Genomic DNA, 27,705 nt, shown 5'->3' with positions numbered 1-27,705 from the left:
CTATAACACTTAGATAAAGCTCTTAAAACTAATAATAGCTCAAGCGACGGAATCTGCCAGCGAATTTTCGTTAATAATTAACTAGGCTGAACATCCTCGATTTGAACAGCCTAGAGAAAATCGCGTTTTAAACCCGCCCCCCCCCCCTCTAAACGGCGCCAAAATCGCGCACACGGGCTGGGACAGATTTTCAGCGACGCTTCAGGTACGCTTTGCAACATACCTAGAGAGAGAGTGGTCCTTGACAAACCGACTCTCCGTAATCTTCTCAGGAAGTAGAGGCGCTGATGTGCTTTCTTAATAATAGCATCAGTGTTCTCGGACCAGGAAAGATCTTCAGAGATGTTCACGCCCAGGAATTTGAAGCTCTTGACCCTTTCAACCATCGACCCGTTGATATAAACGGGGCTATGGGTCCCCATCCTGTTCCTTCCAAAGTCCACAATCAGTTCCTTGGTTTTGTTGGTGTTGGGGGCCAGGTTATTGTGCTGGCACCATATTGGCTCAATCTCTCTTCTATACTCTGACTTATCCCCATCAGTGATACGTCCTACAACAGTGGTGTCATTGATAGTAAATTAATAGATAGGAAAAAACATTAAGTAAAAAGGAGATATGTGGGGCAATTTATTTACACAGAAGGTGGTGGGTGTCTGGGGAGGTGGTGGCGGCAGACACGATTGTGGCTTTTAGAGAGGTACATGGATATACATGAAACAAAGGGATGTGAATAATTTGCAGACAGATGTGATTAGGTTTTCTTGGCATCATGTCCAGCATAGTATCTGTGGGCTGAAGGGCCTGTCCCTGTGAAGTACTATTCTATTGTATGTGAAAGAAATGGGTTTTGAAGAATGACCGCTATTTTTGGGTTGCAAATTCACGTTAGTGTTTCAGATCATTGCATTATCTAACAGATTGGTTACCTAATGATGCTTTAAATCTGTGCAAAGAGGAGCTGACCTTTGGTTAATAAAAGTCTAGTGAATGCTCAAAAGCTCATTTTGCATGTAATGTTTTCTTTCTTCATTTGGTGTATGATCTTCTGTGTGGGAAAACATAATCCAGCTAATGCTTTCATTTAATCTACCATGCATGGAGAGTGATAGTTGGCTGGAACAATATGCTACAGCAAATCATTTTAGTTAAGCAGTTCATGCAATGTTGTTAACTGAACACTACGTAAAATGGGCGGCACTGTGATGCAGCGGTAGAGCTACAGCATCAGCTACATGGGTTCAATCCTGGCTACGGGTGCTTATCTGTACGGAGTTTGTACGTTCACCCTGTGACCTGCGTGGGTTTTCTCCGAGATCTTCAGTTTCCTCCCACGCTCCAAAGGCGTAGAGGTTTGTAGGTTAATTGGCTTGGTACAAATGTAAATTGTCCCCAGTGTGTGCAGGATAGTGTTCGTATGCGGGGATCGCTGGTCGGTGCCGACTCGGTGGGCTAAAGGGCCTGTTTCCACCCTATATCTCTAATCTAAGCTAAATAATGGAAAAGTCTTAAAATAAATTGCACACTCTATCTAACTATGATTTTTCATTCTCTGGTGATTTTTGCTAGTAATATAGCTAGACACTAAGCAAAACCTTAAAATAAAGTATTGCTCTATCGAATTATGAGTTTACTTTCCCTGATGTTTTTTCATAGTCATAGTTATCTGCTCTCTGTTATTTCAGATTGTAAAATATCACTTTCAGTTATTACCATCAGTCTACGATATTCACTTAAAACTAAGCACCACTTTAATTGAATAGTATGGGTATACAGGGACATTAATTAACTTGCAATAGCAAGACGCAAGCCTGGAGCAGAAACAGCATTTTTCTCTTGAAAGATATCCATCATCGTTCCACTTAATAAAATTACTCTTAATTAATATTCCCTGTTTCTGTGCAGCTTAAATAATTACATATCAATTTCTCCCTTCAATCTTGATATGAATGTGTTTTCCTGGAGGTCTATTATAATGCTGTGCAAAATAATGACTGTGAGTTTTATTAAGTGGATGTTATATCCTAATTTTACAATTATTTATAAACATGATAAAGTTCATGGAAACAAATGCTGTCAGACCTACTAATATTCTTTCCGATTCATGAAGTCAAATGACCATAAGCAAGATGCTCCTCAAGTAGAACCATTATCTCTAGGCTATGTTTACTTTTCATTTACTAAAACTATCTGGGCAAGGGCTCATTAGTCTCCTTCCATGCTGTGACCTTCTATGATGGCCATGATGTTGCCAAATAAGCAAGATAACTGTGTGCGATTTACAACAGTCATTTTTTATTCACATGTATGTCATTGCTAGGACATCAAGAATTTGTGCAAATGCATGTCTATATTTCATTTAGAGGCTCATGGAGTCATCCAGCACAGGAACGGGCCCTTCAGCCCAACTCGTTCATGCTGGCCATGATGCAAGTCCAATTTAACCTGTGTTTGGCCCATATCCCTATAAATCTTTCCTAACCAGATAGGTTTAGTTTAGTTTGGAGATGCAGCATTAAAAACAGGCCCTTTGGCCCACCGTGCCGACCAGCAATTCCCGCACACTGCCACTATCCTACACACACTAGGGACAATTTACATTTATACCAAGCCAACTAACCTACAAACCTGTTCAATTTAAACTGTGTTTGGCCCGCATCCCTCTAAACGTTTCCTATCCATATACATGTCCAAATCTAGCTCTTAGGGTTAAAGGAATCAAGGGATATCGGGAGAAAGCACGAACGGTGCACTAATTTTGAATGATCATATTGAATGGTGGTGCTGGCTCAAAGGGCCGAATGGCCTACTCCTGCACCTATTTTCTAAATGTTACTTTTGTACCTGGACAAAATCCTACCCCTAGGTATCTTCTCCACTAGCTTTACTGCCACTGATGTGAGACTCGAGGACCTACAATTACCTATTTTCTATTTGCCTTCTTAAACAAAGGAACACCATCCCAGAGGTCTCAGAGGATGATGCTCCAGTCCTCTATGACATCTCAGAGGATACCTGAGGAACATCACTGGTCACAGACCTCCAGCCAGAATGACCCACTTCCACCACTACACTCCATGCTCTGTGGGTAAACAGAGTTCCTGAATCCAAGCCACAAAGTCATCATGGATCTCATGTACAGTATCTTTGTCATCTACCATGAAGGAGCTTGTCTGGCGACTTAGTCGAGATCATTCCGCACCATCCAGCGCCCTATCCTTAGCAATCTCCTTTGGCACTTTCTCAAAAAACAATAATTTGTAAAACATGTCCAGCCCTGACAATGTCATGCTGACACAAACTGCTGGAGTAACTCAGCGGGACAGGCAGCATCTCTGGAGATAAGGAACGGGTGCTGTTTCGGGTCGAGACCCTTCTTCATGCTGACGGTCCCTAATTAGCCTATTCCCTTCCAAATGCGAGTAAATCCTGTCCCTAAGAATTCTCTCCACTAGCTGTACATAGACAATAGGTACAGGAGTAGGCCATTCGCCCCTTCGAGCCAGCACTGTCATTCAATATGAACATGGCTGATCATCCAAAATCAGTTCTTGCTTTCTCCCCATATCCCCTGCTTTATTTATCCCTAAGAGTTATATATATCTAACTCTCACTTGAATACATCTTTTTTGTTCTCTCTACGGGCTGTCTTATACTGCCACTGACATGAGGCTTAATGGCCTACAATTACCTATTTTCTATTTACCTTCTTAAACAAAGGAAAAACGTTCCAGAGGTCTCAGAGGATGATGGTCCATAGTCCTCTGTGGTCTCGTAGTAGAGAGGTCCCAAAGGGATTTGTCATGGCCACAGCACTCTCCTCTTTTGCTCTCTCTAAACCCCTAGAAGAGATTCCATCAGACCCTGAGGACTTCTCTTCAGGAGACCCAACACCTCCTCTTACATGATCTCAAAATGCCCGAGCATATTAGTATACTGCGCAATGGGGCGTAGCAATAGAGTTGCTGCCTGACAGTGCCAGAGACCCGGGTTCGATCCTGTCTATGACTGCTGTCTTGACCATGTTTGCACGATCCCCCTGTGACTGCGTGAGTTTTTTCCGGGTGCTCCGGTTTCCTCTCACATTCCAAAGATGTGCAGGTTTGTAGGTTAATTGGCTTCAGTAAAATTGTCCGTAGAGTGTGGGATGTGAAGCTGGGATAACATAGAATTAGTGTACGGGTGATGGTTGGCCATCGTGGACTCGGTGGGCTTGTTAATATTGACCAAATTAAAGACACCATAAAATGGTGTTGCATTTGTTGACAAATCTCTGCATTTGTCAGAATTGCTTAACCTTTGTGAGTGGAAATTTACAGGCTGTGGATGGCGCTGACCAGTCTGAGCATCAGCTTGATATGTAGGGGTGAAAGATCCAGGTGTTCTCCTCATTCCCCTTAATTGATAAAATGTATAAAAACTCTGCAAACAAACTTAAATGCATTGATATGATTGGATTGCTTCAAAGGAATTGTAAATAATGTTGCGACAGTTACCCCACTGTTTGTTGATTGGCCAAAGTATTAAGCCCTGGCAGAATTGTTTTGAGTTCCAGGATAAATGTTGCATTATTCATTTAGTTAGCTTCCTTCCAGAAGCTTCTCCAAGAAACAATGTATGGGAGATTCTGCAATTGGACTGGGGAACTGTCAATAATGTACTGACATAATTAATATGATTGATTGGACTGTAAAGAGACCACCCCTATGTAGTTCGGCCCCTCAAGATTCATGGACATATAAAAGGTGGCTCCATCTTAGATGGAGGTCAATCTTCTGGAGGAATGCTTGGGGCTGCATGACCTTTTGGAGTGTTTCTACTTGCATGAGGCTGAAGGGCTTGGCAGGGCAGAGACAAGGATCAAACCCGTGGTGGTTTTGGTATCGTACCGGGGAATTTGCTGTTCAATCTAAAAATAAAGTTTAATTGTTCCAGTGCTTGAGTTAGTATTTTTTACTGATCTAGACTAGGGGGGTAAGCTTGAGAAGAACACATTTACAGGCTGAAAGCCGTATCTCTAAAACTAACTGTCTTCCATGTTCCTCTGCTAAATACCAATGCAAAGTACTCCTTTAATAATTCAGGATATTCAGGATTTAATAATCTCCCCTGACTCTAGCCAGATGTTGACTTACCTGATAACTGCTGCTCCCAATTTACTTTTCTAGCTTCTCCAGAATAAAGTCACCATTTACCCTCCCCTTTGTAACATATGTCTCTAAGGTACAGACTTATTCTAATTTATTACTAATTTATAAACCTATGGAGTTGTGAACACAGATCCCAAAATGCTCTTGCAATGCAGCGTCATTCAACTGGCCATGCTTGTTCCCCGAATGGCCTACTCCTGCACCTATTGTCTATTGTCTATTGCGACAACCCTGTTGCTTTTACATCTTACTATAATCTGCCTACATTCCTAGTGTTGTCCTTCCTCCAGCTGTATAATCCACATATTGATACTTCTTGGGTGCACAGAGCAAATTCTGTCCCATCTAAACCTCATGCACGAAGGAAGTCCAGGTCAATATCGGGAAAGTTGAAGTCACCCATTGCGACGGAGATGAGACAATAGACAACACTTTTTCACACAGAGAGTTGTGAGTCTGTGGAATCCTCTGCCTCAGAGGGCGGTGGAGGTCGGTTCTCTGTATACTTTCAAGAGAGAGCTAAATAGGGCTCTTGAAGATCGCGGAGTCAGGGGATATGGGGAGAAGGCAGGAACGGGGTACGGCTTGTGGATGATCAGCCATGATCACATTGAATGGCTTGAAGGGCCGAATGGCCTACTCCTGCACCTATTGTCTATTGTCTATTGCGACAACCCTGTTGCTTTTACATCTTACTATAATCTGCCTACATTCCTATTACTCTCTCTCCTCTGTCTATTCGGAGGCTTCTGCTGTAAACCCATCATTGTGTTTGGACTTTTCTTAATTTTGAATGTTGTCTCTGTGGATGAGCCCTCCAGTAATCCCTCTCGGAGAGCGGCTGGGATATTCTCTCTGATTAGTAATGCAACTCCTCCACCTCTTTTACCTCGCTCTCCGCCATGTCTGAAACTTTGAAACGCTTAATGTTGCCGAGCCATTCCTGTCCTCACAACCATGTCTTTGTCATGACCCCCGCATCATGCTTCCTTAAATAGCGGAATAGCAAGAAGATGCAGAAAAACAGCAGGGAAGACAATTGGCACATTTGCCTTGATTGCAAAGGATTTGCAAACCCCTTGAAGAATGGGGGAGTTTTGCTACGATTGTACAGGGTGCTTGTGAAGCTGCAGTTCAATGCTGTCTTCAATTTTGGGGTCTCTTTTTTTCGAAAAATAAATAGAAACATAGAAACATAGAAAATAGGTGCAGGAATAGGCCATTTGGCCCTTCGAGCCTGCACCACCATTCAATATGATCATGGCTGATCATCCAACTCAGTATACTGTACCTGCCCTCTCTCCATACCCCCTGATCCCTTTAGCCACAAGGGCCATATCTAACTCCCTCTTAAATATAGCCAATGAACTGGCCTCAACTACCTTCTGTGGCAGAGAATTCCACAGATTCACCACTCTCTGTGTAAAAAATGTTTTTCTCATCTCGGTCCTAAAAGACTTCCCCCTTATCCTTAAACTGTGACCCCTTGTTCTGGACTTTCCCAACATTGGGAATAATCTTCCTGCATCTAGCCTGCCCAACCCCTTAAGAATGTTATAAGTTTCTATAAGATCCCCCCTCAATCTTCAAAATTCTAGCGAGTACAAGCCAAGTCTATCCAGTCTTTCTTCATATGAGAGTCCTGCCTTCCCAGGAATCAGTCTGGTGAACCTTCTCTGTACTCCCTCTGTAGTAAGAATGTCTTTCCGCAGATTAGGAGACCAAAACTGTACGCAATACTCCAGGTGTGGTCTCACCAAGACCCTGTACAACTGCAGTAGAACCTCCCTGCTCCTAACATGCAGGGGGATATAAGAATAAGGATTACATGTAGGCAGAGGAGCTTAGTTTAATTTGGCACGATGTCTGGCAGATGCAGTATAATATAGATAAATGTGAGGTTATCCACTTTAGCGGCAAAAACAAGGGGTCAGATTATTATCTCAATGGGGTTAGGTTAGGTAAGGGGGAGGTGAAGCGAGACCTGGGCATCCTTGTACACCAGTCACTGAAAGTTGGCGTGCAGGTAAAGCAGGCAGTGAAGAAAGCTAATGGAATGTTGGCCTTCATAACAAGAGGATTTCAGTATAGGAGTAAAGAGGTTCTTCTGCAGTTGTATAAGGCTCTGGTTACACCACATCTGGAGTATTGTGTACAGTTTTGGTCTCCTAATCTGAGGAAGGACATCCTTGTGATTGAGGCAGTGCAGCGTAGGTTCACGAGATTGATCCCTGGGATGGCGGGACTGTCATATGAGGAAAGATTGAAAAGACTAGGCTTGTATTCACTGGAGTTTAGAAGGCTGAGGGGGGATTATAGAAACATATAAAATTATAAAAGGACTGGACAAGCTAGATGCAGGAAAAATGTTCCCTATGTTGGGCGAGTGCAGAACCAGGGGCCACAGTCTTAGAATAAAGGGGAAGCCATTTAGGATTGAGGTGAGGAAAAACTTTTTTAACCCAGAGAGTAGTGAATTTGTGGAATTCCCTGCCACAGAGGGCAGTGGAGGCCAAGTCACTGGATGGATTTAAGAGAGTTTTAGATAGAACTCTAGGGGATAGTGGCATCAAGGGATATGGGGAGAAGACAGGCACGGGTTATTGATTGGGGACGATCAGCCATGATCACAATGAATGGCGGTGTTAGCTCGAAGGACCAAATGGCCTCCTCCTGCACCTATTTTCTATGTTTCTGTCTATGTTTCAATGAAATTTGGGGTCTTGTGTATTTTAGGATAATGCTGGCTTAAAATCCTGAAGAAGGGTCTCGACCCGAAACGTCACCCATTTCTTCTCTCCAGAGATGCTTCCTGTCCCGCTGAGTTACTACAGCATTTTGTGTCTATCTACACTTACAGTATAATCCACTTTCTTTTAGATGATACACAGTCGCTCAATCTATATTACTAAAAGTCTGATCTTGACCGCTTTGGACCCACTGTGCTGTGATTTCCGAGAGAACGCCGCCACCTACGGCTGTCATTTTTGGCCACCTCGCTCAGAGCCCCCCTCCGCCTTCCGTGACTCGAGGATTTATCCCATCAATGAAAATCAGAGAGATATTAATGTTTAAAAAAAATCTCCATTTTCTCTGCTGCCCCCGCTGGCGACATGGGGGAGGGACTATAAAACCCAGAAGCGTAGTCCCTCACTCAGTCTCTGCCAGACCCAGGAAGCGAGAGGGTCACGGCTCTCTGAGCTGCGAATAAAACTGAACGCACGTCTACTCCACGGTGAGTCCCCTCGATGCGGCTGTAAAGTGGCGCTGCCCAATTGTTTACCTCGCTTTTTTTAAATGTTTGTGTTCAAAAACTGAATTTTGGTTGTCAGGTGGCTGCTGCCCAATTGTTTGCCACGCCTTTTTAAAAAGTTTGTGTTCACAAAATGAATTTTGGCTGTCGGGTGGCTGCTGCCCAATTGTTTGCCTCGCCTTTTAAAAACATTTCTGTTCATAAAATGAATTTTAGTTGTCGGGTGGCTGTAGCCAAATTGTTTGCCTTGGCTTGGCTTTTAAAATCATTGCAACAGTTGGCTGCCAGCCCAAGAATCCATTCAGCCAACAATGTCTATACTAGCCCTCTGGTACCTTTGGCCCGCCACACCCATACTAGCGCAACAGAAAGCCCCCCCCCCCCCACCCCCACTGGCAAGCAATATTGGAATTGGTGGAGAGGTGGAATATTGCGTTGGTGACCAGCCCTCCCGTGTGATGCTGGGACCCAACGGGTTCCACGTAGTCTAGTAAATTCTAAAGTGAACGAGGTGCGTTTAAAGGGAGTGTAGGAATAGGACCCAGGTGAGTTTAAAGGAGGCACATAAAATGTCACCCAGTGAGTTAGATGCCGAAGCGTACAGTTTTCCAAACAATCAGGAAGCAGATTATTGGTGTTTTACTTATTCTCCTTAATCTGCGTCTGTCAATCAATGTCATTGCAAAACAATCAAGACATTTGGCTCTGCTGTTTCACGTGTTACATAAGTAGATGAAGTGGTTGTTATCTGGGCTGTGGGTCTTGTTCACAAACTGTCAACACCAATGGCCATTCCCTTCACTTCCCCTAAAATATCATTGCATTTCTCCGGACGTTAATAGGTTTTGTGAAGGCAAGCTGATCCAAAGTGGGGAAGAAATAAGTTGTTTCCAAACAGCAAAGTTTGTAATCTGAAATAAAATGCCTCATCGTCTTTTGTAATATAATCACACTTGTAGGCGTGTGCACGTGGCGCAGCGGAAGAGTTGCCGCCTTACTGCGCCAGAGACCCAAGTTCGATCCTGACTTTGGGTGCTGTCTGTACGGAGTTTGTACATTCTCCTTGTGACCGCGTGGGTTTTCACTAGGTCCTCTGGTTTCCTCCCACACTCCAAAGATGTACAGGTTAATTGGCTATTGTAAAATTGTCCCTAGTGTGTAGGATAATGCTAGTGTATGGGTGATCATTGGTCGGTGCAGACTCGGTGGGCCTACAGGCCTGTTTCTGTGCTGTACTTCTTAAGTCTAAAGTGTGAAGTCAAAATGCAGCAACCAACTAGCAAGGAGCAATGTCCCTTAAACAGCAATGAACAAATTATCAGTTTTGATAAAAGAAATACTGAAGGTTGGACGTTGAAAAAGATACCAGAATTTAATTTACTTTAGTTTAGTTTTGAGATACAGCGTGGAAGTAGGCCCTTCGGCCCACCGAATCCGCACTGACCAGCAATCACCCCATACACTAGGGCTATCCCACACACACTACGGACAATTTTACATTCACAACAAGCCACTTAACCTACAAACCTGTATGTCTTTGTAGTGTGGTAGAAAGCTGGAGCTCCCGGGGAAAACCCACGCAAGTCACGGGGAGAATGTACAAACTCCGTACAGACAGCACCCGCAGTCAGGATCGAACCCGGGTCTCTGGCACTTCTTCTTGCGTATGGCGTGCACAGCCTAAAGTTGAAGGTCAACTTGTTCTATTTGATCTATTTTCCTTGCACGTCGGGTTGATTGCATTAGTCGAAACAGAGTGGACCATGTGAAGGTTGTAATCTCCCACCCCTGGTCTCTGGCACTGTAAGGCAGCAACTCTCCCACTGTGCCACCTTGCCGCTCTGTTCTCGGTTCTTCTTCAGTTGTGTTATATTTGGTTTTAATTGATAACAAATTGATAGATGGAATCTCTGTTAGTGTGACACCATTTCAGAACGGCAGTAAAATGCTAGCCTGGACTATACAGAATTTCTTTAGGGTGCATTTGGGGGGTGGGAAAAGGTGGGAGCTCTAATTTCCAGCCATATTTGGGTGGAATCTCTGAGATATGTATAAGTAAGTAGTCACTCACAGGTCTCGAAGAGACATCATAAGAGGAGATCCATAAAGTCCCAATGGGAATTATGTCCAAATGCTATTAAATTATTCAAAGCAAAACCTTGGATTGCTTCCAATTTCTCATTATAGCTTCCCGTAAAGGTGGGGTGGAATCATTCTTGGCTAAATTTCCTGTTGCATTATAACTGAAATCCATTAAAGGGATCAAAATTATTGTCACGTATCGTTGGATATTTATACATTGCAAGCAGCTCTATGTCGCTAAAATCAGCGAGGAAAATTATTTTAAAGCAATGCGATTACAAGTCCGCGACTCTTTCTCAAATTAAATTGTGGCACTGGTTTGAATAACAACAATGAGCAACAAAAGAAAATGAGTACAAAAAGCTTATTCATAAAATGTCAAAAATCTTTGACAAAACTCTTTTTTATTCAGGCAACTTTGCACGTTTTCATCATGGTAAGCACAAAAGAGCATTTGGTCTCCTTCCTGCCACCCAGGCAACGTACAGCTCTATTTATCACTTAACCCTGCCAGTGCACTTTTCAAACCTCTCATCCTTGCTACTTCTTTACTTGCAGAAAAGATTCCCATTATATTTCAGATACCACGTATTCGCGGCCTTGAGGAAACTCATTTTGTCCCTTATGACTTACTTGCCTTTTAAAAAAAAAAAACACAATTGCCAACATTGTGTCGAACTACTCCTTCCGAGCGCCCAGGGACTCGGCTTGTTCTGCTGTTGACGATAAGTGCATTAACATAAATTTGGAGTGTTTTTTTTAAAACTGATTAGGCAGAATAATAAGTGTATTACAAAAGCACACACAGGATTTCCAGAGGAAATGAGATTCTCTTTATTGTCTGCCATACAACTGTAAAGAGACCAACGTCCTACTTTCAAGTTGTTTGAGGCTCCATTGTGTGTTACTTTTATAATTTAGTTATGTTCTTTCCACTTTCTCGTTACATTAATTGCACAGCTAAGCGACTAACTGGATGAGCAGAGCAGCAGCTCCCACACGTACTGCTATCCCGTTGGCTACTGGGATGCGTGCAAGTGTTACCCTGGGCTTTTTTGGCCCTTCATGTTTCTAAACCCTGATGCACAATGGAGCCATTGCATTGTGCACGAGTGAATATTTTATTCCTGGGTCTGTGCTGCGAATGTCAGGAGCAATCAAGGTCTCTATGGTTGAGGGAGTTGCGATGGCCTCAATGGGTTGGCCATAAACAAATGCCCGACTTGGGAAGTTAGTGGAAAGATAAGGTCAACTTCTCTTATTTCCCTTGGGCAGCTTACAACCCAGCAGTATGAACGTTGATTTATCTCATTTCAAGTAACTCGTGCATTCTCTCTCTCCCCCCCTCCCCCCCATCCATCACCCTAGTTACCCAGCTAGTTCCACTGTTCACCTCCCTGTACCCCTTCATTATCTCCTCTTCCCCACCAACAATGGGCCATTATGGGCTCCATCCTTCCTCGGTCATCTGTTGCTGGCCCTGATTTGTTCTGGCCTTTCCCTACCTCCAGTTCCCCCTCCCCCTCTACTTTCAGTTCCGATCCAAACTGTCACCCATCCTTTTTCTCCAGAGTCGCTGCCTGAGCGGCTGAGTTACTCCAGCACTTTGTGTCTGTCTGAGGTCAAGTCAAGGCAAGTTTATTATCATATGCACAGATAGAGAGAGGTACCAGTGCAATGAAAATCCTGCTTGCAGCAACATCACAACCACAAAGAGGCAGACATGTGGGCACCTCAGTGGCGCAGAGGTAGAGTTGCTGCCTCACAGCGCCAGTTCGATCCTGACTACGGGCGATGTCTGTACGTTCTCCCTGTGTTTTCTCTGGGTGCTCCGGTTTCTTCCCACATTCCAAAGGCGTGCAGACTTGTAGGTTAATGAGCTTTTGTAAATTGTCCTGAGTGTGTAGGATTCGAAAGCGGGATAACATGGAACTAATGCTCGTGGACTCCAGGGGCTGCACAGCCTGTTTTCACGCTGTGTCTCTAAAATTAAAACTAAAATGAAAAAAAAACACAAACCATAATTTATACATCAATTCTGCGTAAAATCCTGCGCGGCAGCAAAAAGTAAATAAGACTGCAAAATCCCAATTATATACATTCCATGGATATTATATCCATTCCATGGTGGTGCAAGCAGTAGTCCGTAATATTCTGGTGTTGATGTAGGATTAGGATTGTGCAAATTAGTTAAACCTTGTACCTTGTACCTTCCGAAGAGTCCACCAGGGACTATACTGGAAGTTGGACAATTTAAACTGGACAATTTTTACTTTAATCAAGCCAATTAACCTACAAACCTGTACGTCTTTGGGGTGTGGGAGGAAACCGAAGATCTCGGAGAAAACCCACGCAGGTCACAGAGAGAACGTACAAACGCTGTATGGACAGCGCCCATAGTCGGGATCGAACCCGGGTCTCCGGTGCTGGATTTCGCTACAATGCAGCATCTCTGCCACCGTGACTGCCCATGGTTGTAAACAACCTGATAGTTGTAGCAATGTAGCTGTTCTTAAACCTGTGAGGTGGCACTTCAAGCTTCTGTGCCTCTTGCCCGACGGTAGCAGCGAGAAGAGGGTAAGGCCCGGATATTGGGTATTTCGAATGATAGATGCCACCTTCTAGATCCAGGGCCTCCGATGGTGGGGAGATGTGTACCCACAAACAGAATGGGCTGAGTCATTCAACCCATTCCTGGGTGTTGGAATGAACCCTATACCAGGTCATGATATGGATGTGGAGAGGAAGTTTCCACTTGTGGGTGAGTCTAGGACTGGAGGTCATAGCCTCAGAATTAAAGGATGTTCTTTTAGGAAGGAGATGAGGAGAACTTTCTTTAGTCAGAGGGTGGTGAATCTGTGGAGTTCTTTGCCACAGAAGGCGGTGGAGGCCAAGACAGTGGATATATTTAAGGCAGAGATAGTTAGATTCTTGATTAGTACGGGTGTCAGAGATTATGGGGAGAAGGCAGGAGAATGGATTTAGGAAGGTGAGATAGATCAGCCATGATTGAATGACGGAGTAGACATGATGGGCTGAATGGCCTAATTCTACTCCTATCAATGATGACCTTATGTTGTCATAGTCTCTGGAATTAAGGGAATTTAGGTCAATGGAATGGTTGAATGTTTGGGCTGTATGTGGATTTAGCTACTATTTTGCCTGCTGAGGCTTTGAGTACCTCTTCTTTCGTTAAGAGACCTCCACTAGACTTCATCTTTTCCTTCAGTGAGTTCTCCAACTACAAAGTCCATTTTCTTTGTGGATACCAATGAAAGGTACTCCTTTAAGGGCCTGTACCACTTCCGCAATTTTTTCGGCGACTTGCCGGCGCCCATCATAGCCGCAACAGGTCACCGTAAAATGTCAAAATATTGAAAATCCAGCGGCGACCAGAAATAGGTACGACTCTTTGGGCGACTGCTCACGACTGCTTGCGACCAAGCAGGCGTGCACCCCTCTTCCTGTTTGAGGTTTAATCTGCCAAAGTACAAAGTATCTTCCTCATCCACAGACCACAATCTGTCCGTATTGGTGGAAACGTGTCATCCTTGTTAACAATCAGCACGGGAGCACCTCAAGGCCGCGTGCTCAGCCCCCTGCTGTACTCACTCTATGAGTGTGTCGTCGGACACAGTGCGAACTCCATCATCAAGTTCGCCGACGACACCACTGTGGTGGGACGAATCACTGATGGTGATGAGTCAGAGTATAGAAGTGAGATTGACCGATTGACCAAATGGTGCCAGCACAACAACCTGGCTCTCAACACCAGCCAACCAAGGAACTGATAGTGGACTTTTGAAGGGGTAGGATAGGGACCCACAATCCTGTTTATATCAAGGGTGGAAAGGGTCAAAAACGCCAAATTCCTGGGCGTGCATATTTCCGAAGATCTTTCCTGATCCCAGCACACTGATGCAATTATAAAGAAGGCACATCAGCGCCATTACTTCCTGAGAAGATTGCGGAGAGTCAGTCCGTCAAGGAGGACTCTCTCAAACTTCTATAAGTGCACAGTAGAGAGCAGATAGACAAAAATGCTGGAGAAACTCAGCGGGTGCAGCAGCATCTATGGAGCGAAGGAAATAGGCAATGTTTCGGGCCGAAACCCTTCTTCAGGCTGATGTAGGGTGGAGGGGGGGGGGGGGGGGGGGGGGGGGGAGAAGGAAGGAGAAAGAAAGAGGAGGAGCCCGAGGGCTGAGGGGGAGCTGAGAAGGGGAGGAGACAGCTCTCTCTCATCAGTCTGAAGAAGGGTTTCGGCCCGAAACGTTGCCTATTTCCTTCACTCCATAGATGCTGCTGCACCCGCTGAGTTTCTCCAGCATTTTTGTCTACCTTCGATTTTCCAGCATCTGCAGTTCCTTCTTAAACACAGTAGAGAGCATACTGACTGGCTGCATCGTGGGCTGGTTCGGCAACTTGAATGCCCAGGAGCGGAAACAAATGCAGAAAGTTCTGACCATTGCCCAGTCCATCATCGGCTCTGACCTCCCCACCATTGAAGGGATCTATCATAGTCGCTGCCTCAAAAAGGCTGCCAACATCATCAAAGACCCACACCGTCCTGGCCACACACTCATCTCTCCGTTGCCATCGGGAAGAAGGTACAGGAGCCTGAAATCTGGAACATCCAGGTTCAGGAACAGCTACTTCCCCACAGCCATCAGGCCATTAAACACAACATCAAACAAGCTCTGAACAATAACAGTCTATTATTACTATTGCATTTTATCTGTTCATTTATTGTGTATATATATGGTCTATGGTATATAGACACACTGAACTTTTATCTCTTGTTCTGTATTATGTTTACATATTCTGTTGTGCTGCAGCAAGCAAGAATTTCATTGTCCTATCTGGGACACATGACAATAAACTCCCTTGACTTGAAGGACATTGTCAGAACCTATAGAGGCATTGACCGATGCACTATTTGCAGGTACACAAAATTGCTGGAGGAACTCAGCGTTGCAGGTGCTCTTCCCCTGGTAAGAGCTGGAGGATGGGAGGTGGGATCTCATTAATGTGCCTGGTGAGCCTCTCTGCCTTGCGCACTGACAATGAGGGGTTTCGGCCTTTTCAGATTGAATGCGGACTGACTAGCAGAAATGCCAGGACTCATCCTTTGTCATAGCTTAGGCTTTCAGTGGTTATACAGGTTTACATGCTGGGCTCAGTGTCATGAACATAGCAACCATGCTAGATATTTCTCCAGCAATGCTTGGATTCCGAAGGATTTCAAGCATCTCCGCAATGTTGATGGGTGTGCTTCTATTTTAGGCTTAATTTACAGTGACAGCATCACATTGTCTCATCACAACCGGGGAACATTTGGCAGGACTCACCTGACAGGACACATTCCCGTGCACAGCAAGGTGGTGATGTCTCGCGGAATACGATGACAACTTGCATTTACACAGAGACCTTACTGCACTTGGCATTTCAGAGAGTGTTCACACTGACTCCCCACCTGGGAACTGTCAGAGAACAGAGAGAGAGGATGGCTCGATCAATGGGGAGAGATCGAGAGGGAAAGGTAGTATTGTATTGTATTGTATTGTATTGTATTGTATTCAAATTTATTGTCATTGTCGCAATTAGAGACAACGAAATGAATTCCCCTTTACAGTCAGTATCATAAAAATAAATAAATAATAAATAATAAAACATATTAAAAATAAAATAGAATTAAAAAAAAAGCACAAACACAGAAAGTTCACGACACAACATAACACAATGGCACCAAGGTGAGGAAGGCACCATAGTCCAGCCAGCCTCCCCTCCGATCTTCTCAGATGTTCACCCGTGGTCGGGGCCTTCCGAGCACCCGCAGTCACCACCCCGGGCGGCCCGATGCTCAGGCCCTCTCGCCGGGCTGATGGAACGCCGACGCCGAACCCCGACGGTGAAAATTCTCCTCAGCGGCCCGGACCTCCCGATCAGCCGCCTCCCACCGGAGTCCGCAGCTCCCGAGTCCGCAGGCCGAGCCGGGCAGAGTCGCAGGACCCCACGATGTTTGTCAGCGCCGCCCGCGTTGGGAGCTCCGCAAACCACAGCTCCAGGATGTCGGTGCCGCAGGTCCAGCACTCCGGGCTCCAGACGGCGATCCCCGGTAAGGCATCGCCAGCCCCGCAATGTATCAGCGCTGTCCCGCCGCTGCTGGAGCTCTGGTCGATCCCGGCAGGAAAGGCCGCGCCAATCCAGTAGGTAGGCCGCTGGGGGGGGCGAGGACGCGACTCGAATAATAGTCGTGTCCTCTCCAGGAAGCGACTGAAGGACAGTATCCCCCGCACCGTGCCCTCTTCCCCCACATAAAGACATTTAAAAAAACATTAAAAACACACTTCAACATAACAAAAAAAACAAAAAAACAAAAAGATACCGGGCTGAAGGTGGAGGCAGCTGGCACCAGCGCCACCAGAAGTACAACACTGTGCCGGTGTTGGTATTCCTGAAAGCATGGCAGACAGTGACGGCACAATGGAAGTTGGGGATGTGTAAGAGGACAGCGTTGGAGGAATGCGAGGCATCTTCAGGGATTGTAGAAATGGAAAATGCTTAAGAAAGAACTGCAGATGCTGGGAAACTTTAGAATCCCCTACTGTGGGCAGCAGGGAAATCGGATCACACTCGAATCAATGGGGTCGGTTTTGCACCAGTTTGGACATCCATCCATCCCGCTCTGTTCTGTTCTGTCATTGTGTTCTGTCGTTCCACTTCGCATTGTCATCTTTTACATTTCTCCACCTTATCACGTTACACTTTACAAAGGGGCGGCACGGTGGCGCAGCGGTAGAGTTGCTGCCTTACCGTGCTTACACCGCCAGACACCCGGGTATGGTCCCGACTACGTGTGCTGTCTGTGCGGAGTTTGTACGTTCTCCCCGTGACCGCGTAGGCTTTCTCTGAGATCTTCGGTTTCCTCCCACACTCCAAAGACATACAGGTTTGCAGGTAAATTGGCTTGGTGGAATTGTTAAAATTGCCCCTAGTGTGTGGGGAGGATAGTGTCAGTGTGCGGGGGTCGCTGGTCGGTGCACATTACGTGGGCCGAAGGGCCTGTTTCCATGTTGTACATCTAAGTTCTAAACTAAACTCTAAAGTCATTATTTTCTTGCTTCACCCTGACTTGTCACGTAGTTTTTTTTTTGTGCCGACAAAGAGCAAAGTTAAAACAAACTTTTATATTTCTCCACAAATGCTGAGTAAGGCACAAACCAGCGGAAATTGTTTCTCTCTATCTACAGTATATGCTGTACTCAATAACTTTAAAACTTTGATCAGATCATCTCCTCTAATAACCTGCAGGAAATCTAACCTCGGCTGTGTCATCACTCTTAATTTAAACCTTGGAATCTGGGTATCATCAATAGGATGGCACGGTGGCACAGCGGTAGAGCTGCTGCCTTACAGCTCTTGCAACTCCAGAGACGCGGGTTCGATCCCGACAACAGGTGCCGTCGGTACGGAGTTTGTACATTCTTCCAGTGACCGCCTGGGTTTTCTCCGAGATCTTCAGTTTCCTCCCACACTCCAAAGACGTACAGGTTTGTAGGCTAATTGACTTGGTACAACTGTCCCTGTGTGTTTAGGATAGTATTAGTGTGTCGGTGCGGACTCGGTGGGCTGAAGGGCCCGTTTCCACACTGTATCTCTAAACTAAACTAAAATAAAAACATGCAAACTCCAGAAAGACAGCACCCGAGGTCAGGGTTGTGTTGTGAGGCAGCAGATCTACCAGTTGCACCAGTGAGCTGCCCTAGGCTTGTAAGCCATTCTGTGACTAAGACATTATGAAACAAATTAATGTTAGTGCAAGACATGGTCGGTGGTGTGCCTAGGGTTGTACAAGTAACCAATGGTTACAAGAAAGTAGCCGTTCTTGAGGTGTGATGGTATGTGACTTTAGATAGACACAAAATGCTGGAGTAACTCAGTGGGACAGGCAGCATCTCTGGAGAGAAAGAATGGGCGACGTTTCGGGTCGAGACCCTTCTTAAGAATAGGGCCTTACAAGGACTGTGGGGATCTTTAATGATGAATGCTGTCTTCTTGACCCAGCACCTCTAGCCTCGAAGGGCTTGGATAGAGTGGATATGAAGAGGCTGTTTCCACTACTGGGAGAGTCTACCGCTAGTCATAGCCTCAGAATTAAAGGATGTTCTTTTAGGAAAGAGGCAAAGAGGAATATCTTTCATCAGAAGGTGGTGAATCTGTGGAATTCTTTGCCACAGAAGGCTGTAGAGGCCAAGTCAGTGGATATTTTTAAAGCAGAGAAGATAGATTCTTGATTAGTACAGGTGTCAGAGGTTATGGGGAGAATACTCATGACTGCGTAGCCGGTCATAGTGCGAACTCCATCATCAAGTTTGCTGACGATACCACTGCTGTTGGACATATCACTGATGGGGACGAGTTAGAGTACAGAAGTGAGATCGACCGACTGACAAAATGGTGCCAGCACAATAACGTGGCCCTCAACACCAGCAAAACCAAGGAACTGATTGTGGACTTCAGAAGGGGTAGGACGGGGACCCACAGTCCCGTTTATATCAACGTGTCGATGGTGGACCGAGAACACTGATGCAATTATAAAGAAAGCACAAAAAAAAAGTCCTTTCTTTATGATTGCATCAGTGTTCTCGGACCAGGAAAGATCTTCAGAGATGTGCACGCCCAGGAATTTGAAACTCTTGACTCTTTCCACCATCGACCCGTTGATATAAACAGGACTGTGGGTCCCCATCCTACCCCTTCTTGGAGCGGAAAAGACTACAAAAAGTAGTGAACACTGCCCAGTCCATCATCGGCTCTGACCTCCCTTCCATTGAGGGGATCTATTGCAGTCGCTGCCTCAAAAAGGCTGGCAGCATCATCAAGGACCCACACCATCCGGACCATACACTCATTCAGGTACAGGAGCCTGCTACTTCCCCACAGCCATCAGGCTATTAAACTTGGCTCGGACAAAACTCTGAACATTAATAGCCCATAATCTGTTTATTTGCACTATCAGTATTTATTCATGTGTGTATATATTTATACAATGGTATATGGACCCACTGATCTGTTCTGTATTATGTTCTGGTGTGCTAAAGGAAAGCAAGAATGTTATTGTCCTATCAGGGACACATGACAATAAGCTCTCTTGAACTTGAACTCTTGAACAGGAGAAAAGGGGTTAGGAGGGAGAAATAGATCAGCCATGGTTGAATGGCAGAGTGGACTTGATGGGCTGAATGGTCTAATTCTGCTCCTATCACTTATGACCTTGTGACCCTATGACCTCATGCAAGTGCTTGCAATGGTGGGAGGACTGAGCCCGTGATGGACCTGGCAGAGGCCACCACTCTATGCAGCCTCTTGCATTCCTGTGCATTGGAAATGTCAGTCTTGGTCATGATGAAAGCAGTCTGGATACTTTCCACAGTACATCTGCAGAAGATGGTTGGAGTATTCAGTGACATGCCGAATATCTTTAAACTTCAAAAAAAGTAAAGGTGCGGTAAGCCTTCTTTGTGAAGGGCAGAGCCCAGGACAATCATCTGGGATATAATGCCCAGGAATCTGAAGTTGCTATCTCTCTCCGCAGTTGACCTTTTGATGAAAGCTGACATGTGTTCTCCTGAAGATAAGATACAAAATGCTGGAGTATCTCAGTGGGACAAGGCAACATCTCTGGAGGGAAGGAATAGGTGATGTTTCGAAACCACTCAAACAGATATTCTATCTCTCTCCTACATGCTGACTCATCACTACTTCAGTTTAGTTTGGAGATACAGCGCAGAAACAGGCCCTTCGGCCCACCGAGTTTGCACTGACCTGCGATCCCGGCACACTAACACCATCCTACATACACTAGGGACAATTTTACATTGATACCGACGCCAAATATCCTACAAACCTGCACGTCTTTGGAGTGTGGGCGGAAACCGAAGATCTCGGAGAAAACCCACGCAGGTCACGGGGAGAACATCCAAACTCCGTACAGACAGCGCATATAGTTAGAATCGAACCCTGGTCTCTGCAAGTGCTGTAAGACAGCGACTCTACCGCTGCACCACCGTGATATCCAAGCAAATGTTTATTTTTTTTATTTATTTTTTTATTTTTTATTTTATTAGAAGTTAATACAGTACAAAACAATACAGTGGCACCTAATTTTAGGTGCCAACTATGTCATACCGTAATCCATTCTATGTACAACCTCTAGTTTTATGTTATGAGAAGGAAGTAAGCAAGACAAGAAAAAGAAAACAATAGAAAGGGGAAAAAGTGGAAAAATAGATGGTAGAGAGTAGAAAAACGTGAAGTGTGTATATATTAAAAAAAATAAAAATAAATAAATAAAAAAGTGGAAAGTAGAAATAGAAGAGAAGGCCCCTTAAAAGAGAAATTTTCAAATCTATATTCGGAGATGTAGATCTATCCACGTCATGAACTGAAATCAGCAATCCTTATGGTACCGCTGCATCACATGATTCCAAAAAGTCGATGAAAGGAGACCAACTCCTTAAGAATTGGTCATATTTATCTATTAGTCGGAGTCTCATTTCTTCAAGGCGTGCTATGTCCATCATATTCCTAATCCACATTTTAACAGTTGGTATGGTTATATTTTTCCAAAATTTAAGTATCAATTTCTTTCCAATTATTAACCCATAATTAAAAAAAACATTTTGGTCTTTATTTAAATTGGTATCTTCTCCTATTATTCCAAATATAATCCATTCCATTTTGGGTTCTATTCTTGACTTGAAGAGCGTTGTTAATATATCAAATATATCGCTCCAAAATTTATTCAACTTTGTACATCCTACATATGAATGTGTTATATTAGCGTTTTGAAACAAACATTTATCGCATCTGGGAGAGACGTTTGGATAAAATTTATTCAACCTCGTTTTTGAATAATATAGCCTATGTAATAATTTGAATTGAATTAAATTATGTCTTGCATTAATAGAACAGTTATGTGTATTCATCAAATACTTTTCCCATCTATCCTTCGAGATCTTTATCATCAGCTCATGTTCCCAATCTTCCCTTAGTGCTTCTGTTGAGGGTGATTCTCTATATAATATATTATTATAAAAGTATGACAAGCAAATGTTTCAATGGCATTGAATCCGTGCTTAGCCATACAGGGTTGCAGAGGGTAGAGCAGGGGGCTAAACACACAGCTTCGAGATGCACTTATGTTGATGGTCAGTGAGGAGGAGATGCTGTTAACAACCTGAACTGACTGTGGTCTGCCGATCAGGAAGTCAAGCATCCAGTTGCAAAGGGAGGTACAGAGGCCCAGGTCTTGGTGCTTGGTTCCCTGTGCCATGTGCTAATAAATTGGAGGATAGGACAAATGAAAGTGACTAAAGAAGGTTTATGGTATACTTGCCTTCATCAATCGGGGCAATGAAAATAAGAATCGGGAATGCATTATGCAGTTTTATAGCACTTTGGTTAGGCTGCATTTGGAGTATTGTGAGCTGTTCTGGTTGCCCCTTTACAGAAAGGGTATAGATGATTTTAATAAGGATGCTGAAGAGCTTTGCCAGAATGCTGCCTGCATTAGAGCGTGTGCAATCTAACAAGTTTTTTATAAAGTTGAAACCTAATGTTGCAACGTAACAAATTTCAAAATTACATATATTCAATATTCAGACCCCGATCTATTAAGGCAAGCATATAAATTGTCTTCTTTATCACCCTATCCACCCACATTGCCACTTTCAGGTAACAATGTTTCACTCTGTCCACCTTTGTGGTCTGTATTTACTGTGTAGGTTCTACCTCTATTCGACATCCCAAAATACATCACCTCACACTATTTGGAATTAAATTTCATCTGTATGTTTGCGTGACTTGAAATGAATCAGGACTTTAGGCTTTCTAAAGTCAACCTGTACCATATAGAACATAGAAGATAGAACATAGAAAATAGGTGCAGGAGTAGGCCATTCGGCCCTTCGAGCCTGCACCGCCATTCAATATGATCATGGCTGATCATCCAACTCAGTATCCTGTACCTGCCTTCTCTCCATACCCCCTGATCCCTTTAGCCACAAGGGCCACATCTAACTCACTCTTAAATATAGCCAATGAACTGGCCTCAACTACCTTCTATGGCAGAGAATTCCACAGATTCACCACTCTCTGTGTGAAAAATGATTTTCTCATCTCGGTCCTAAAAGATGTCCCCTTTATCCTTAAACTGTGACCCCTTGTTCTGGACTTCCCCAACATCGGGAATAATCTTCCTGCATCTAGCCTGTCCAACCCCTTAAGAATTTTGTAAGTTTCTATAAGATCCCCCCTTAATCTTCTAAATTCAAGCGAGTACAAGCCGAATATAAAGGGGATCTGACGCTATGTTGTAGCAATGGACTGAATATTATCTGGTGTTCTTTTTCCATAATGCGATGGACCTGGGGATTAAATTGCCAGGAGTGGTAATATTCCAAATTCCATCGGCCAATATTTCGCCCAACTTTCTATCTGATCTCAATCCTGCTATAGCCATAAACAACCTTCCGTACCAGTCGCCAAGCCACCATCTTTTGTGTCACCTGCAAATTTGCAAATCATACCTTTCACATTCACACCAAAGTTATTAATGTAAGTCACCAGGAACAAAGGTCGCGGCACTGAAGCGTGTTGGAACAAATTGGCCAGTTCATCTTGGAATCTATGTGCCTTAACCTACTTAGTATAGTCCATATGGACACTTCAATCATGTTGCCTTCAACAGTGAATATTGCTCTTAATTGTCACATATGTTAACTGTTAACACGGTGAAATTACAAGCAGTCAAGTAGAGTTTCACCATAGCACTAATCCCTGATTAGCAAGTGTACAGGAATAGACTACTAAAGCCTGCATGCAGGAGGTACCATGTTTTGGCGCCATGTTCAAAGTCCACGTTCTAGTTCGTAGAAGCGGTGCCTGTTCCAGGCAAGTCCCAGTCAGTTGTTGGCCACCATAGAAACATAGAAAATCGGTGCAGTAGTAGGCCATTCGGGCATTCGAGTGGATAACCTCACATTTATCCACATGATACTGCATCTGCCATGCATCTGCCCACTAACCCAACCTGTCCAAGTCACCCTGCAGCCTTGTAGCATCCTCCTGACAGCTCACACTGCCACCCAGCTTTGTGTCTCCTTCCTCGTAGACCTCGTCCCTCTCCTCGCCCATCCTTTGATCCCCGGTGGCATCTCTGGCAGTGGACCACAAGGGTGTGGTGGGCCAGACCCCGGTTCCCTCTCCTCTCCAACCAGCCTCGCTCCATGCCTGGACATCACCGGCTCCATCTTCCTGGTCTCTGGTCTCCGGCGGGTGAGCATGGACCGGCATGGCATCTTCCACCCTTCCAGGCTGGCGGTCCGCTGGGCCCGACAAACAGGGGTCCAGCTCGGCGACTCATTCCCACAGGCCATGATAGAAACCGAGAAACATTGAAAATAGGTGCAGGAGTAGCTTCGAGCCAGCACCTCCGTTCAATATGATCATGGCTGATGATCCAGAATCAGCACCCCATTCCTGCTTTCTCCCCATATTCCTAGATTTCATTAGCCCTAAGAGCTAAATCTAATGCCCCTGTCCCATTTAGGAAACCTGAACGGAAACCTCTGGATACTTTGCGCCCCACCCAAGGTTTCCATGTGGTTCCCGGAGGTTTTTGTCAGTCTCCCTAATGGTCGAAAGTGGTTTCCGCTTCTTCTATGTTCCGGCCATTATTTCACCGGCCGCAATTAAAAATAGGTTGCCGTTTTAAAAATCGGTAATTTTTTAGTCGAAGCCGTTTGCGATGCTAGTTGAAGGTGGTTGCCGGAGGTTGCAGGTGGTTGCTGGAGGTTGCAGGTAGTGGAAGGTGAGGTAGTGGAAGGTTTCCGTTCAGGTTTCCTAAGTGGGACAGGGGCATAACTCTCTCTTGAATACATTGAGTCGATCCATCGAGTCTTCCATTCGGTCGAGGGAGACTGGCTCCCCTGAAGCTACGTTCCGCTGGGACCTTCAGCACGTCCATGGGGACAGGCTTGGCGGCCTCACCCTGAAGTCGTCGACCCTGAGTTCGGCCGATTGGGCCTGGCTCCCACCTCGCACACTGATTACGGCCGCTGGGACCCGTCACCCAGCTTCTCAAGGACAGTGGCCTCCTGGCCCTGTCCTTCTTCGCTCTTCTTAGTCATCTTCTTAGTTTAAGTTAGGAGATACAGATCGGAAACAGCCCCTTCGGCCCACCGGGTCCGCGCCGACCAGCGATCCCCGCACACTAACACTGTCCTACACACACTAGGGACAATTTACAATTTTACCAAGCCAATTAACCTACAAACCTGTATGACTCGGAGTGTGAGTGGGAACCAGAGCTCCTGGGGAAAACGCACGCGGTCACGTGGAGAACGTACAAACTCCATACAAACAGCACCCATAGTCAGCATCGAACCCAGGTCTCTGGCACTGTAAGGCAGCAACTCTACCGCTGTGCCACCGTGCCTTAAAATAGTCAGCCAAGTTAGTAAGGTTGGCTTTCCCCAAGCCAAATCTATGCTGACTATCATAGAGCATAGAACATAGAACTGTACAGAACTTGAACAAGCCCTGAGGCCCGCAATGTCCATGCCAGACATCGTGCCAAATTAAACTAAGCTCCTCTGCCTACATGTAATCCTTATTCTTATATCCCCCTGCATATTAGGAGCAGGGAGGTTCTACTGCAGTTGTACAGGGTATTATTGGTGAGACCACACCTGGAGTATTGCGTACAGTTTTGGTCTCCAAATCTGAGGAAAGACATTCTTGCCATAGAGGGAGTACAGAGAAGGTTCACCAGACTGATTCCTGGGATGTCAGGACTTTCATATGAAGAAAGACTGGATAGACTCGGCTTGTACTCGCTTGAATTTATAAGATTGAGGGGGGATCTTATAGAAACTTACAAAATTCTTAAGGGGTTGGACAGGCTAGATGCAGGAAGATTGTTCCCGATTTTGGGGAAGTCCAGGACAAGGGGTCACAGTTTAAGGATAAAGGGGAAATCCTTTAGGACCGAGATGAGAAAAACATTTTTCACACAGAGAGTGGTGAATCTCTGGAATTCTCTGCCACAGAATGTAGTTGAGGCCAGTTCATTGGCTATATTTAAGAGGGAGTTAGATGTGGCCCTTGTGGCTAAAGGGATCAGGGGGTATGGAGAGAAGGAAGGTACAGGATAGTGAGTTGGATGGTCAGCCATGATCATATTGAATGGCGGTGCAGGCTCGAAGGGCCGAATGGCCTACTCCTGCACCTATTTTCTATGTTTCTATGTTTCTATATTCAAGTGCCTATGTCAAAGGCTCTTAAATGCCCCTATCGTATCTGCCTCCACTACCATCCCTGGCAGCATGCTCCAGGCATCCACCACTCTCTGAGTAAGAAAACTTGCCCTGCAAATCTCCTTTAAACTTTGCCCCTCTATGCCATCTGGTCTGTGGCATTTCCACCCTGGGATAAAGGTTTTGGATGTCGACCCCATCTATATATTTAATTATTTCATATACTTGTATCAGGCCTTACTTCAACCTCAGGAAATAATCCATGTTTGTCCAACCTCTCCTTGTAATTAATGGGGCTGACCCACAAGGCGATTTTTTAGGCAACTCCAGGCGACTAGTTTGTTGCCACGTGCTCGCGGGAGTAGTCTCCTCAGTCGCGCAAAAAGTCGTAGCGTCTTTCTGGTCGCGGCTAAATTTTCAACGTTGAAAATATTTCGGCGACAGTGGGTTTGATACCAATGAGCGTAGCTTGACTTTTCCTGACGTCGGTGCTGTTGTATGTTGTCTCCAGGATGACGTAGGTTGTCGTCAGTTTTTCGGCGACCTGCAACCTGCGATGACAGTCGCCAGCAGTTGCCTAAAAAATTGCCAAGTGGGACAGGCCCATTAGATATGGCTCTTAGGGCTAACGGAATCAAGGGATATGGGGAGAAAGCAGGAACAGGGTACTGATTCTACTGGCTCGAAGGGCCGAATGGCCTAATCCTGCACCTATTTTCTATGTTTCTATGTTTCTATTCCAGATTGCTGGCTCTTCAGTTAAGTCACGATAACTAACCAGAGTTTCTGGAGACACAAGAGGCTGCAGATATCGTTGTCTGCCAATTTCACTGCATATTGTTATGTTTAGTCCCAGGATTCTGATTTAGAAGCATTCAGTCGTAATCCCTGAAAATGGATTACGGCTTCACACCATTAGCTCTTCAGCGAAGCACAGGTACCAAATGTCCAAACCTACAGTTCCACGTATACTGAGCAGGATTACTATTGCAACAACACATCATCAGTTGAGTAAATCTAAGCTGTCTCATGACGGTATAACCTGACCTTGTGAGTTCCTCGAGCAGTTTGGTTTTTGATCAGAGTTTAACTCCCATGGCAATATAACATTAACATTCAAACTATTGTTCAGAACTGTCAGGCTACTCAATATTAATAATAAATCATCTCATGCAGGATTGATTCTTTGTTGTAACTATTCAGACACAAGTTGCATGCTCAAAATCATTGATCACATTTGGGATCTGGACCAGTTGAAATTTACTTTCAATCAGTAAGGGGAAATCTACCTGACTTGGATTTACTTGCTTTAATGTTTATTCATCCACAAGCAGTAGACATCAGTAACAAGACCTAAGGTACAATGAGTAGGAAGCACTGCAGATGCTGGTTTACACAAGATAGACACAAAATGCTGGAGCAACTCAGCAGGTTAGGCAGCATCTCTGGAGAAAAGGAGCAGGTGATGTCTGAAGAAGGTTTTCGACCCGAAATGTTGCCCATTTCCTTCGCTCCATAGATGCCGCCTCACCCGCTGAGTTTCTCCAGCATTTTGTCTACCTTTGATTTTCCAGCATCTGCAGTTCCTTCTTAAACAGGTGATGTTTCAGTTCAAGGCTCTCATTCAAATGTTACCGTTTTTAGAATACAGAAGGAAAAAAATCACAATGTGTGATGTTGTTCTCATAGATATTTGTTTTAAAGTCTGCCATTTAAATCAAAATTAATTCACAGTGACCTTAATGTGAACACAAAGTTTTACCTTAAGATAGACACAAAAAGCTGGAGTAACTCAGTAGGTCAGGCAGCATCTCTGGGGAAAAGGAATAGGTGACGTTTCGGGTCGAGACCCTTCATCAGGGTCACATATTCCTTTTCTCCAGAGATGCTGCCTGACCCATCG

The 27,705-nt window shown here is 44.8% G+C and overlaps 1 long non-coding RNA gene across 1 annotated transcript; it reads right to left on the bottom strand.

The window, feature by feature from the left end:
* Positions 1-10,245: 10,245 nt before the first annotated feature.
* On the bottom strand, positions 10,246-26,807 carry LOC116984060. The gene is made up of 3 exons (XR_004414873.1): positions 26,775-26,807; positions 23,659-23,665; positions 10,246-10,256 (listed from the first exon to the last, which is right to left on the bottom strand). It is a non-coding gene; the product is annotated as an uncharacterized LOC116984060 (long non-coding RNA).
* Between the last annotated feature and the right edge of the window lie 898 nt (positions 26,808-27,705).

The sequence above is a fragment of the Amblyraja radiata genome, chromosome 2 (assembly GCF_010909765.2).
Source record: "Amblyraja radiata isolate CabotCenter1 chromosome 2, sAmbRad1.1.pri, whole genome shotgun sequence".
NCBI lineage: Eukaryota > Metazoa > Chordata > Chondrichthyes > Rajiformes > Rajidae > Amblyraja > Amblyraja radiata.
This window is presented reverse-complemented; position numbering and strand designations above follow the sequence as displayed.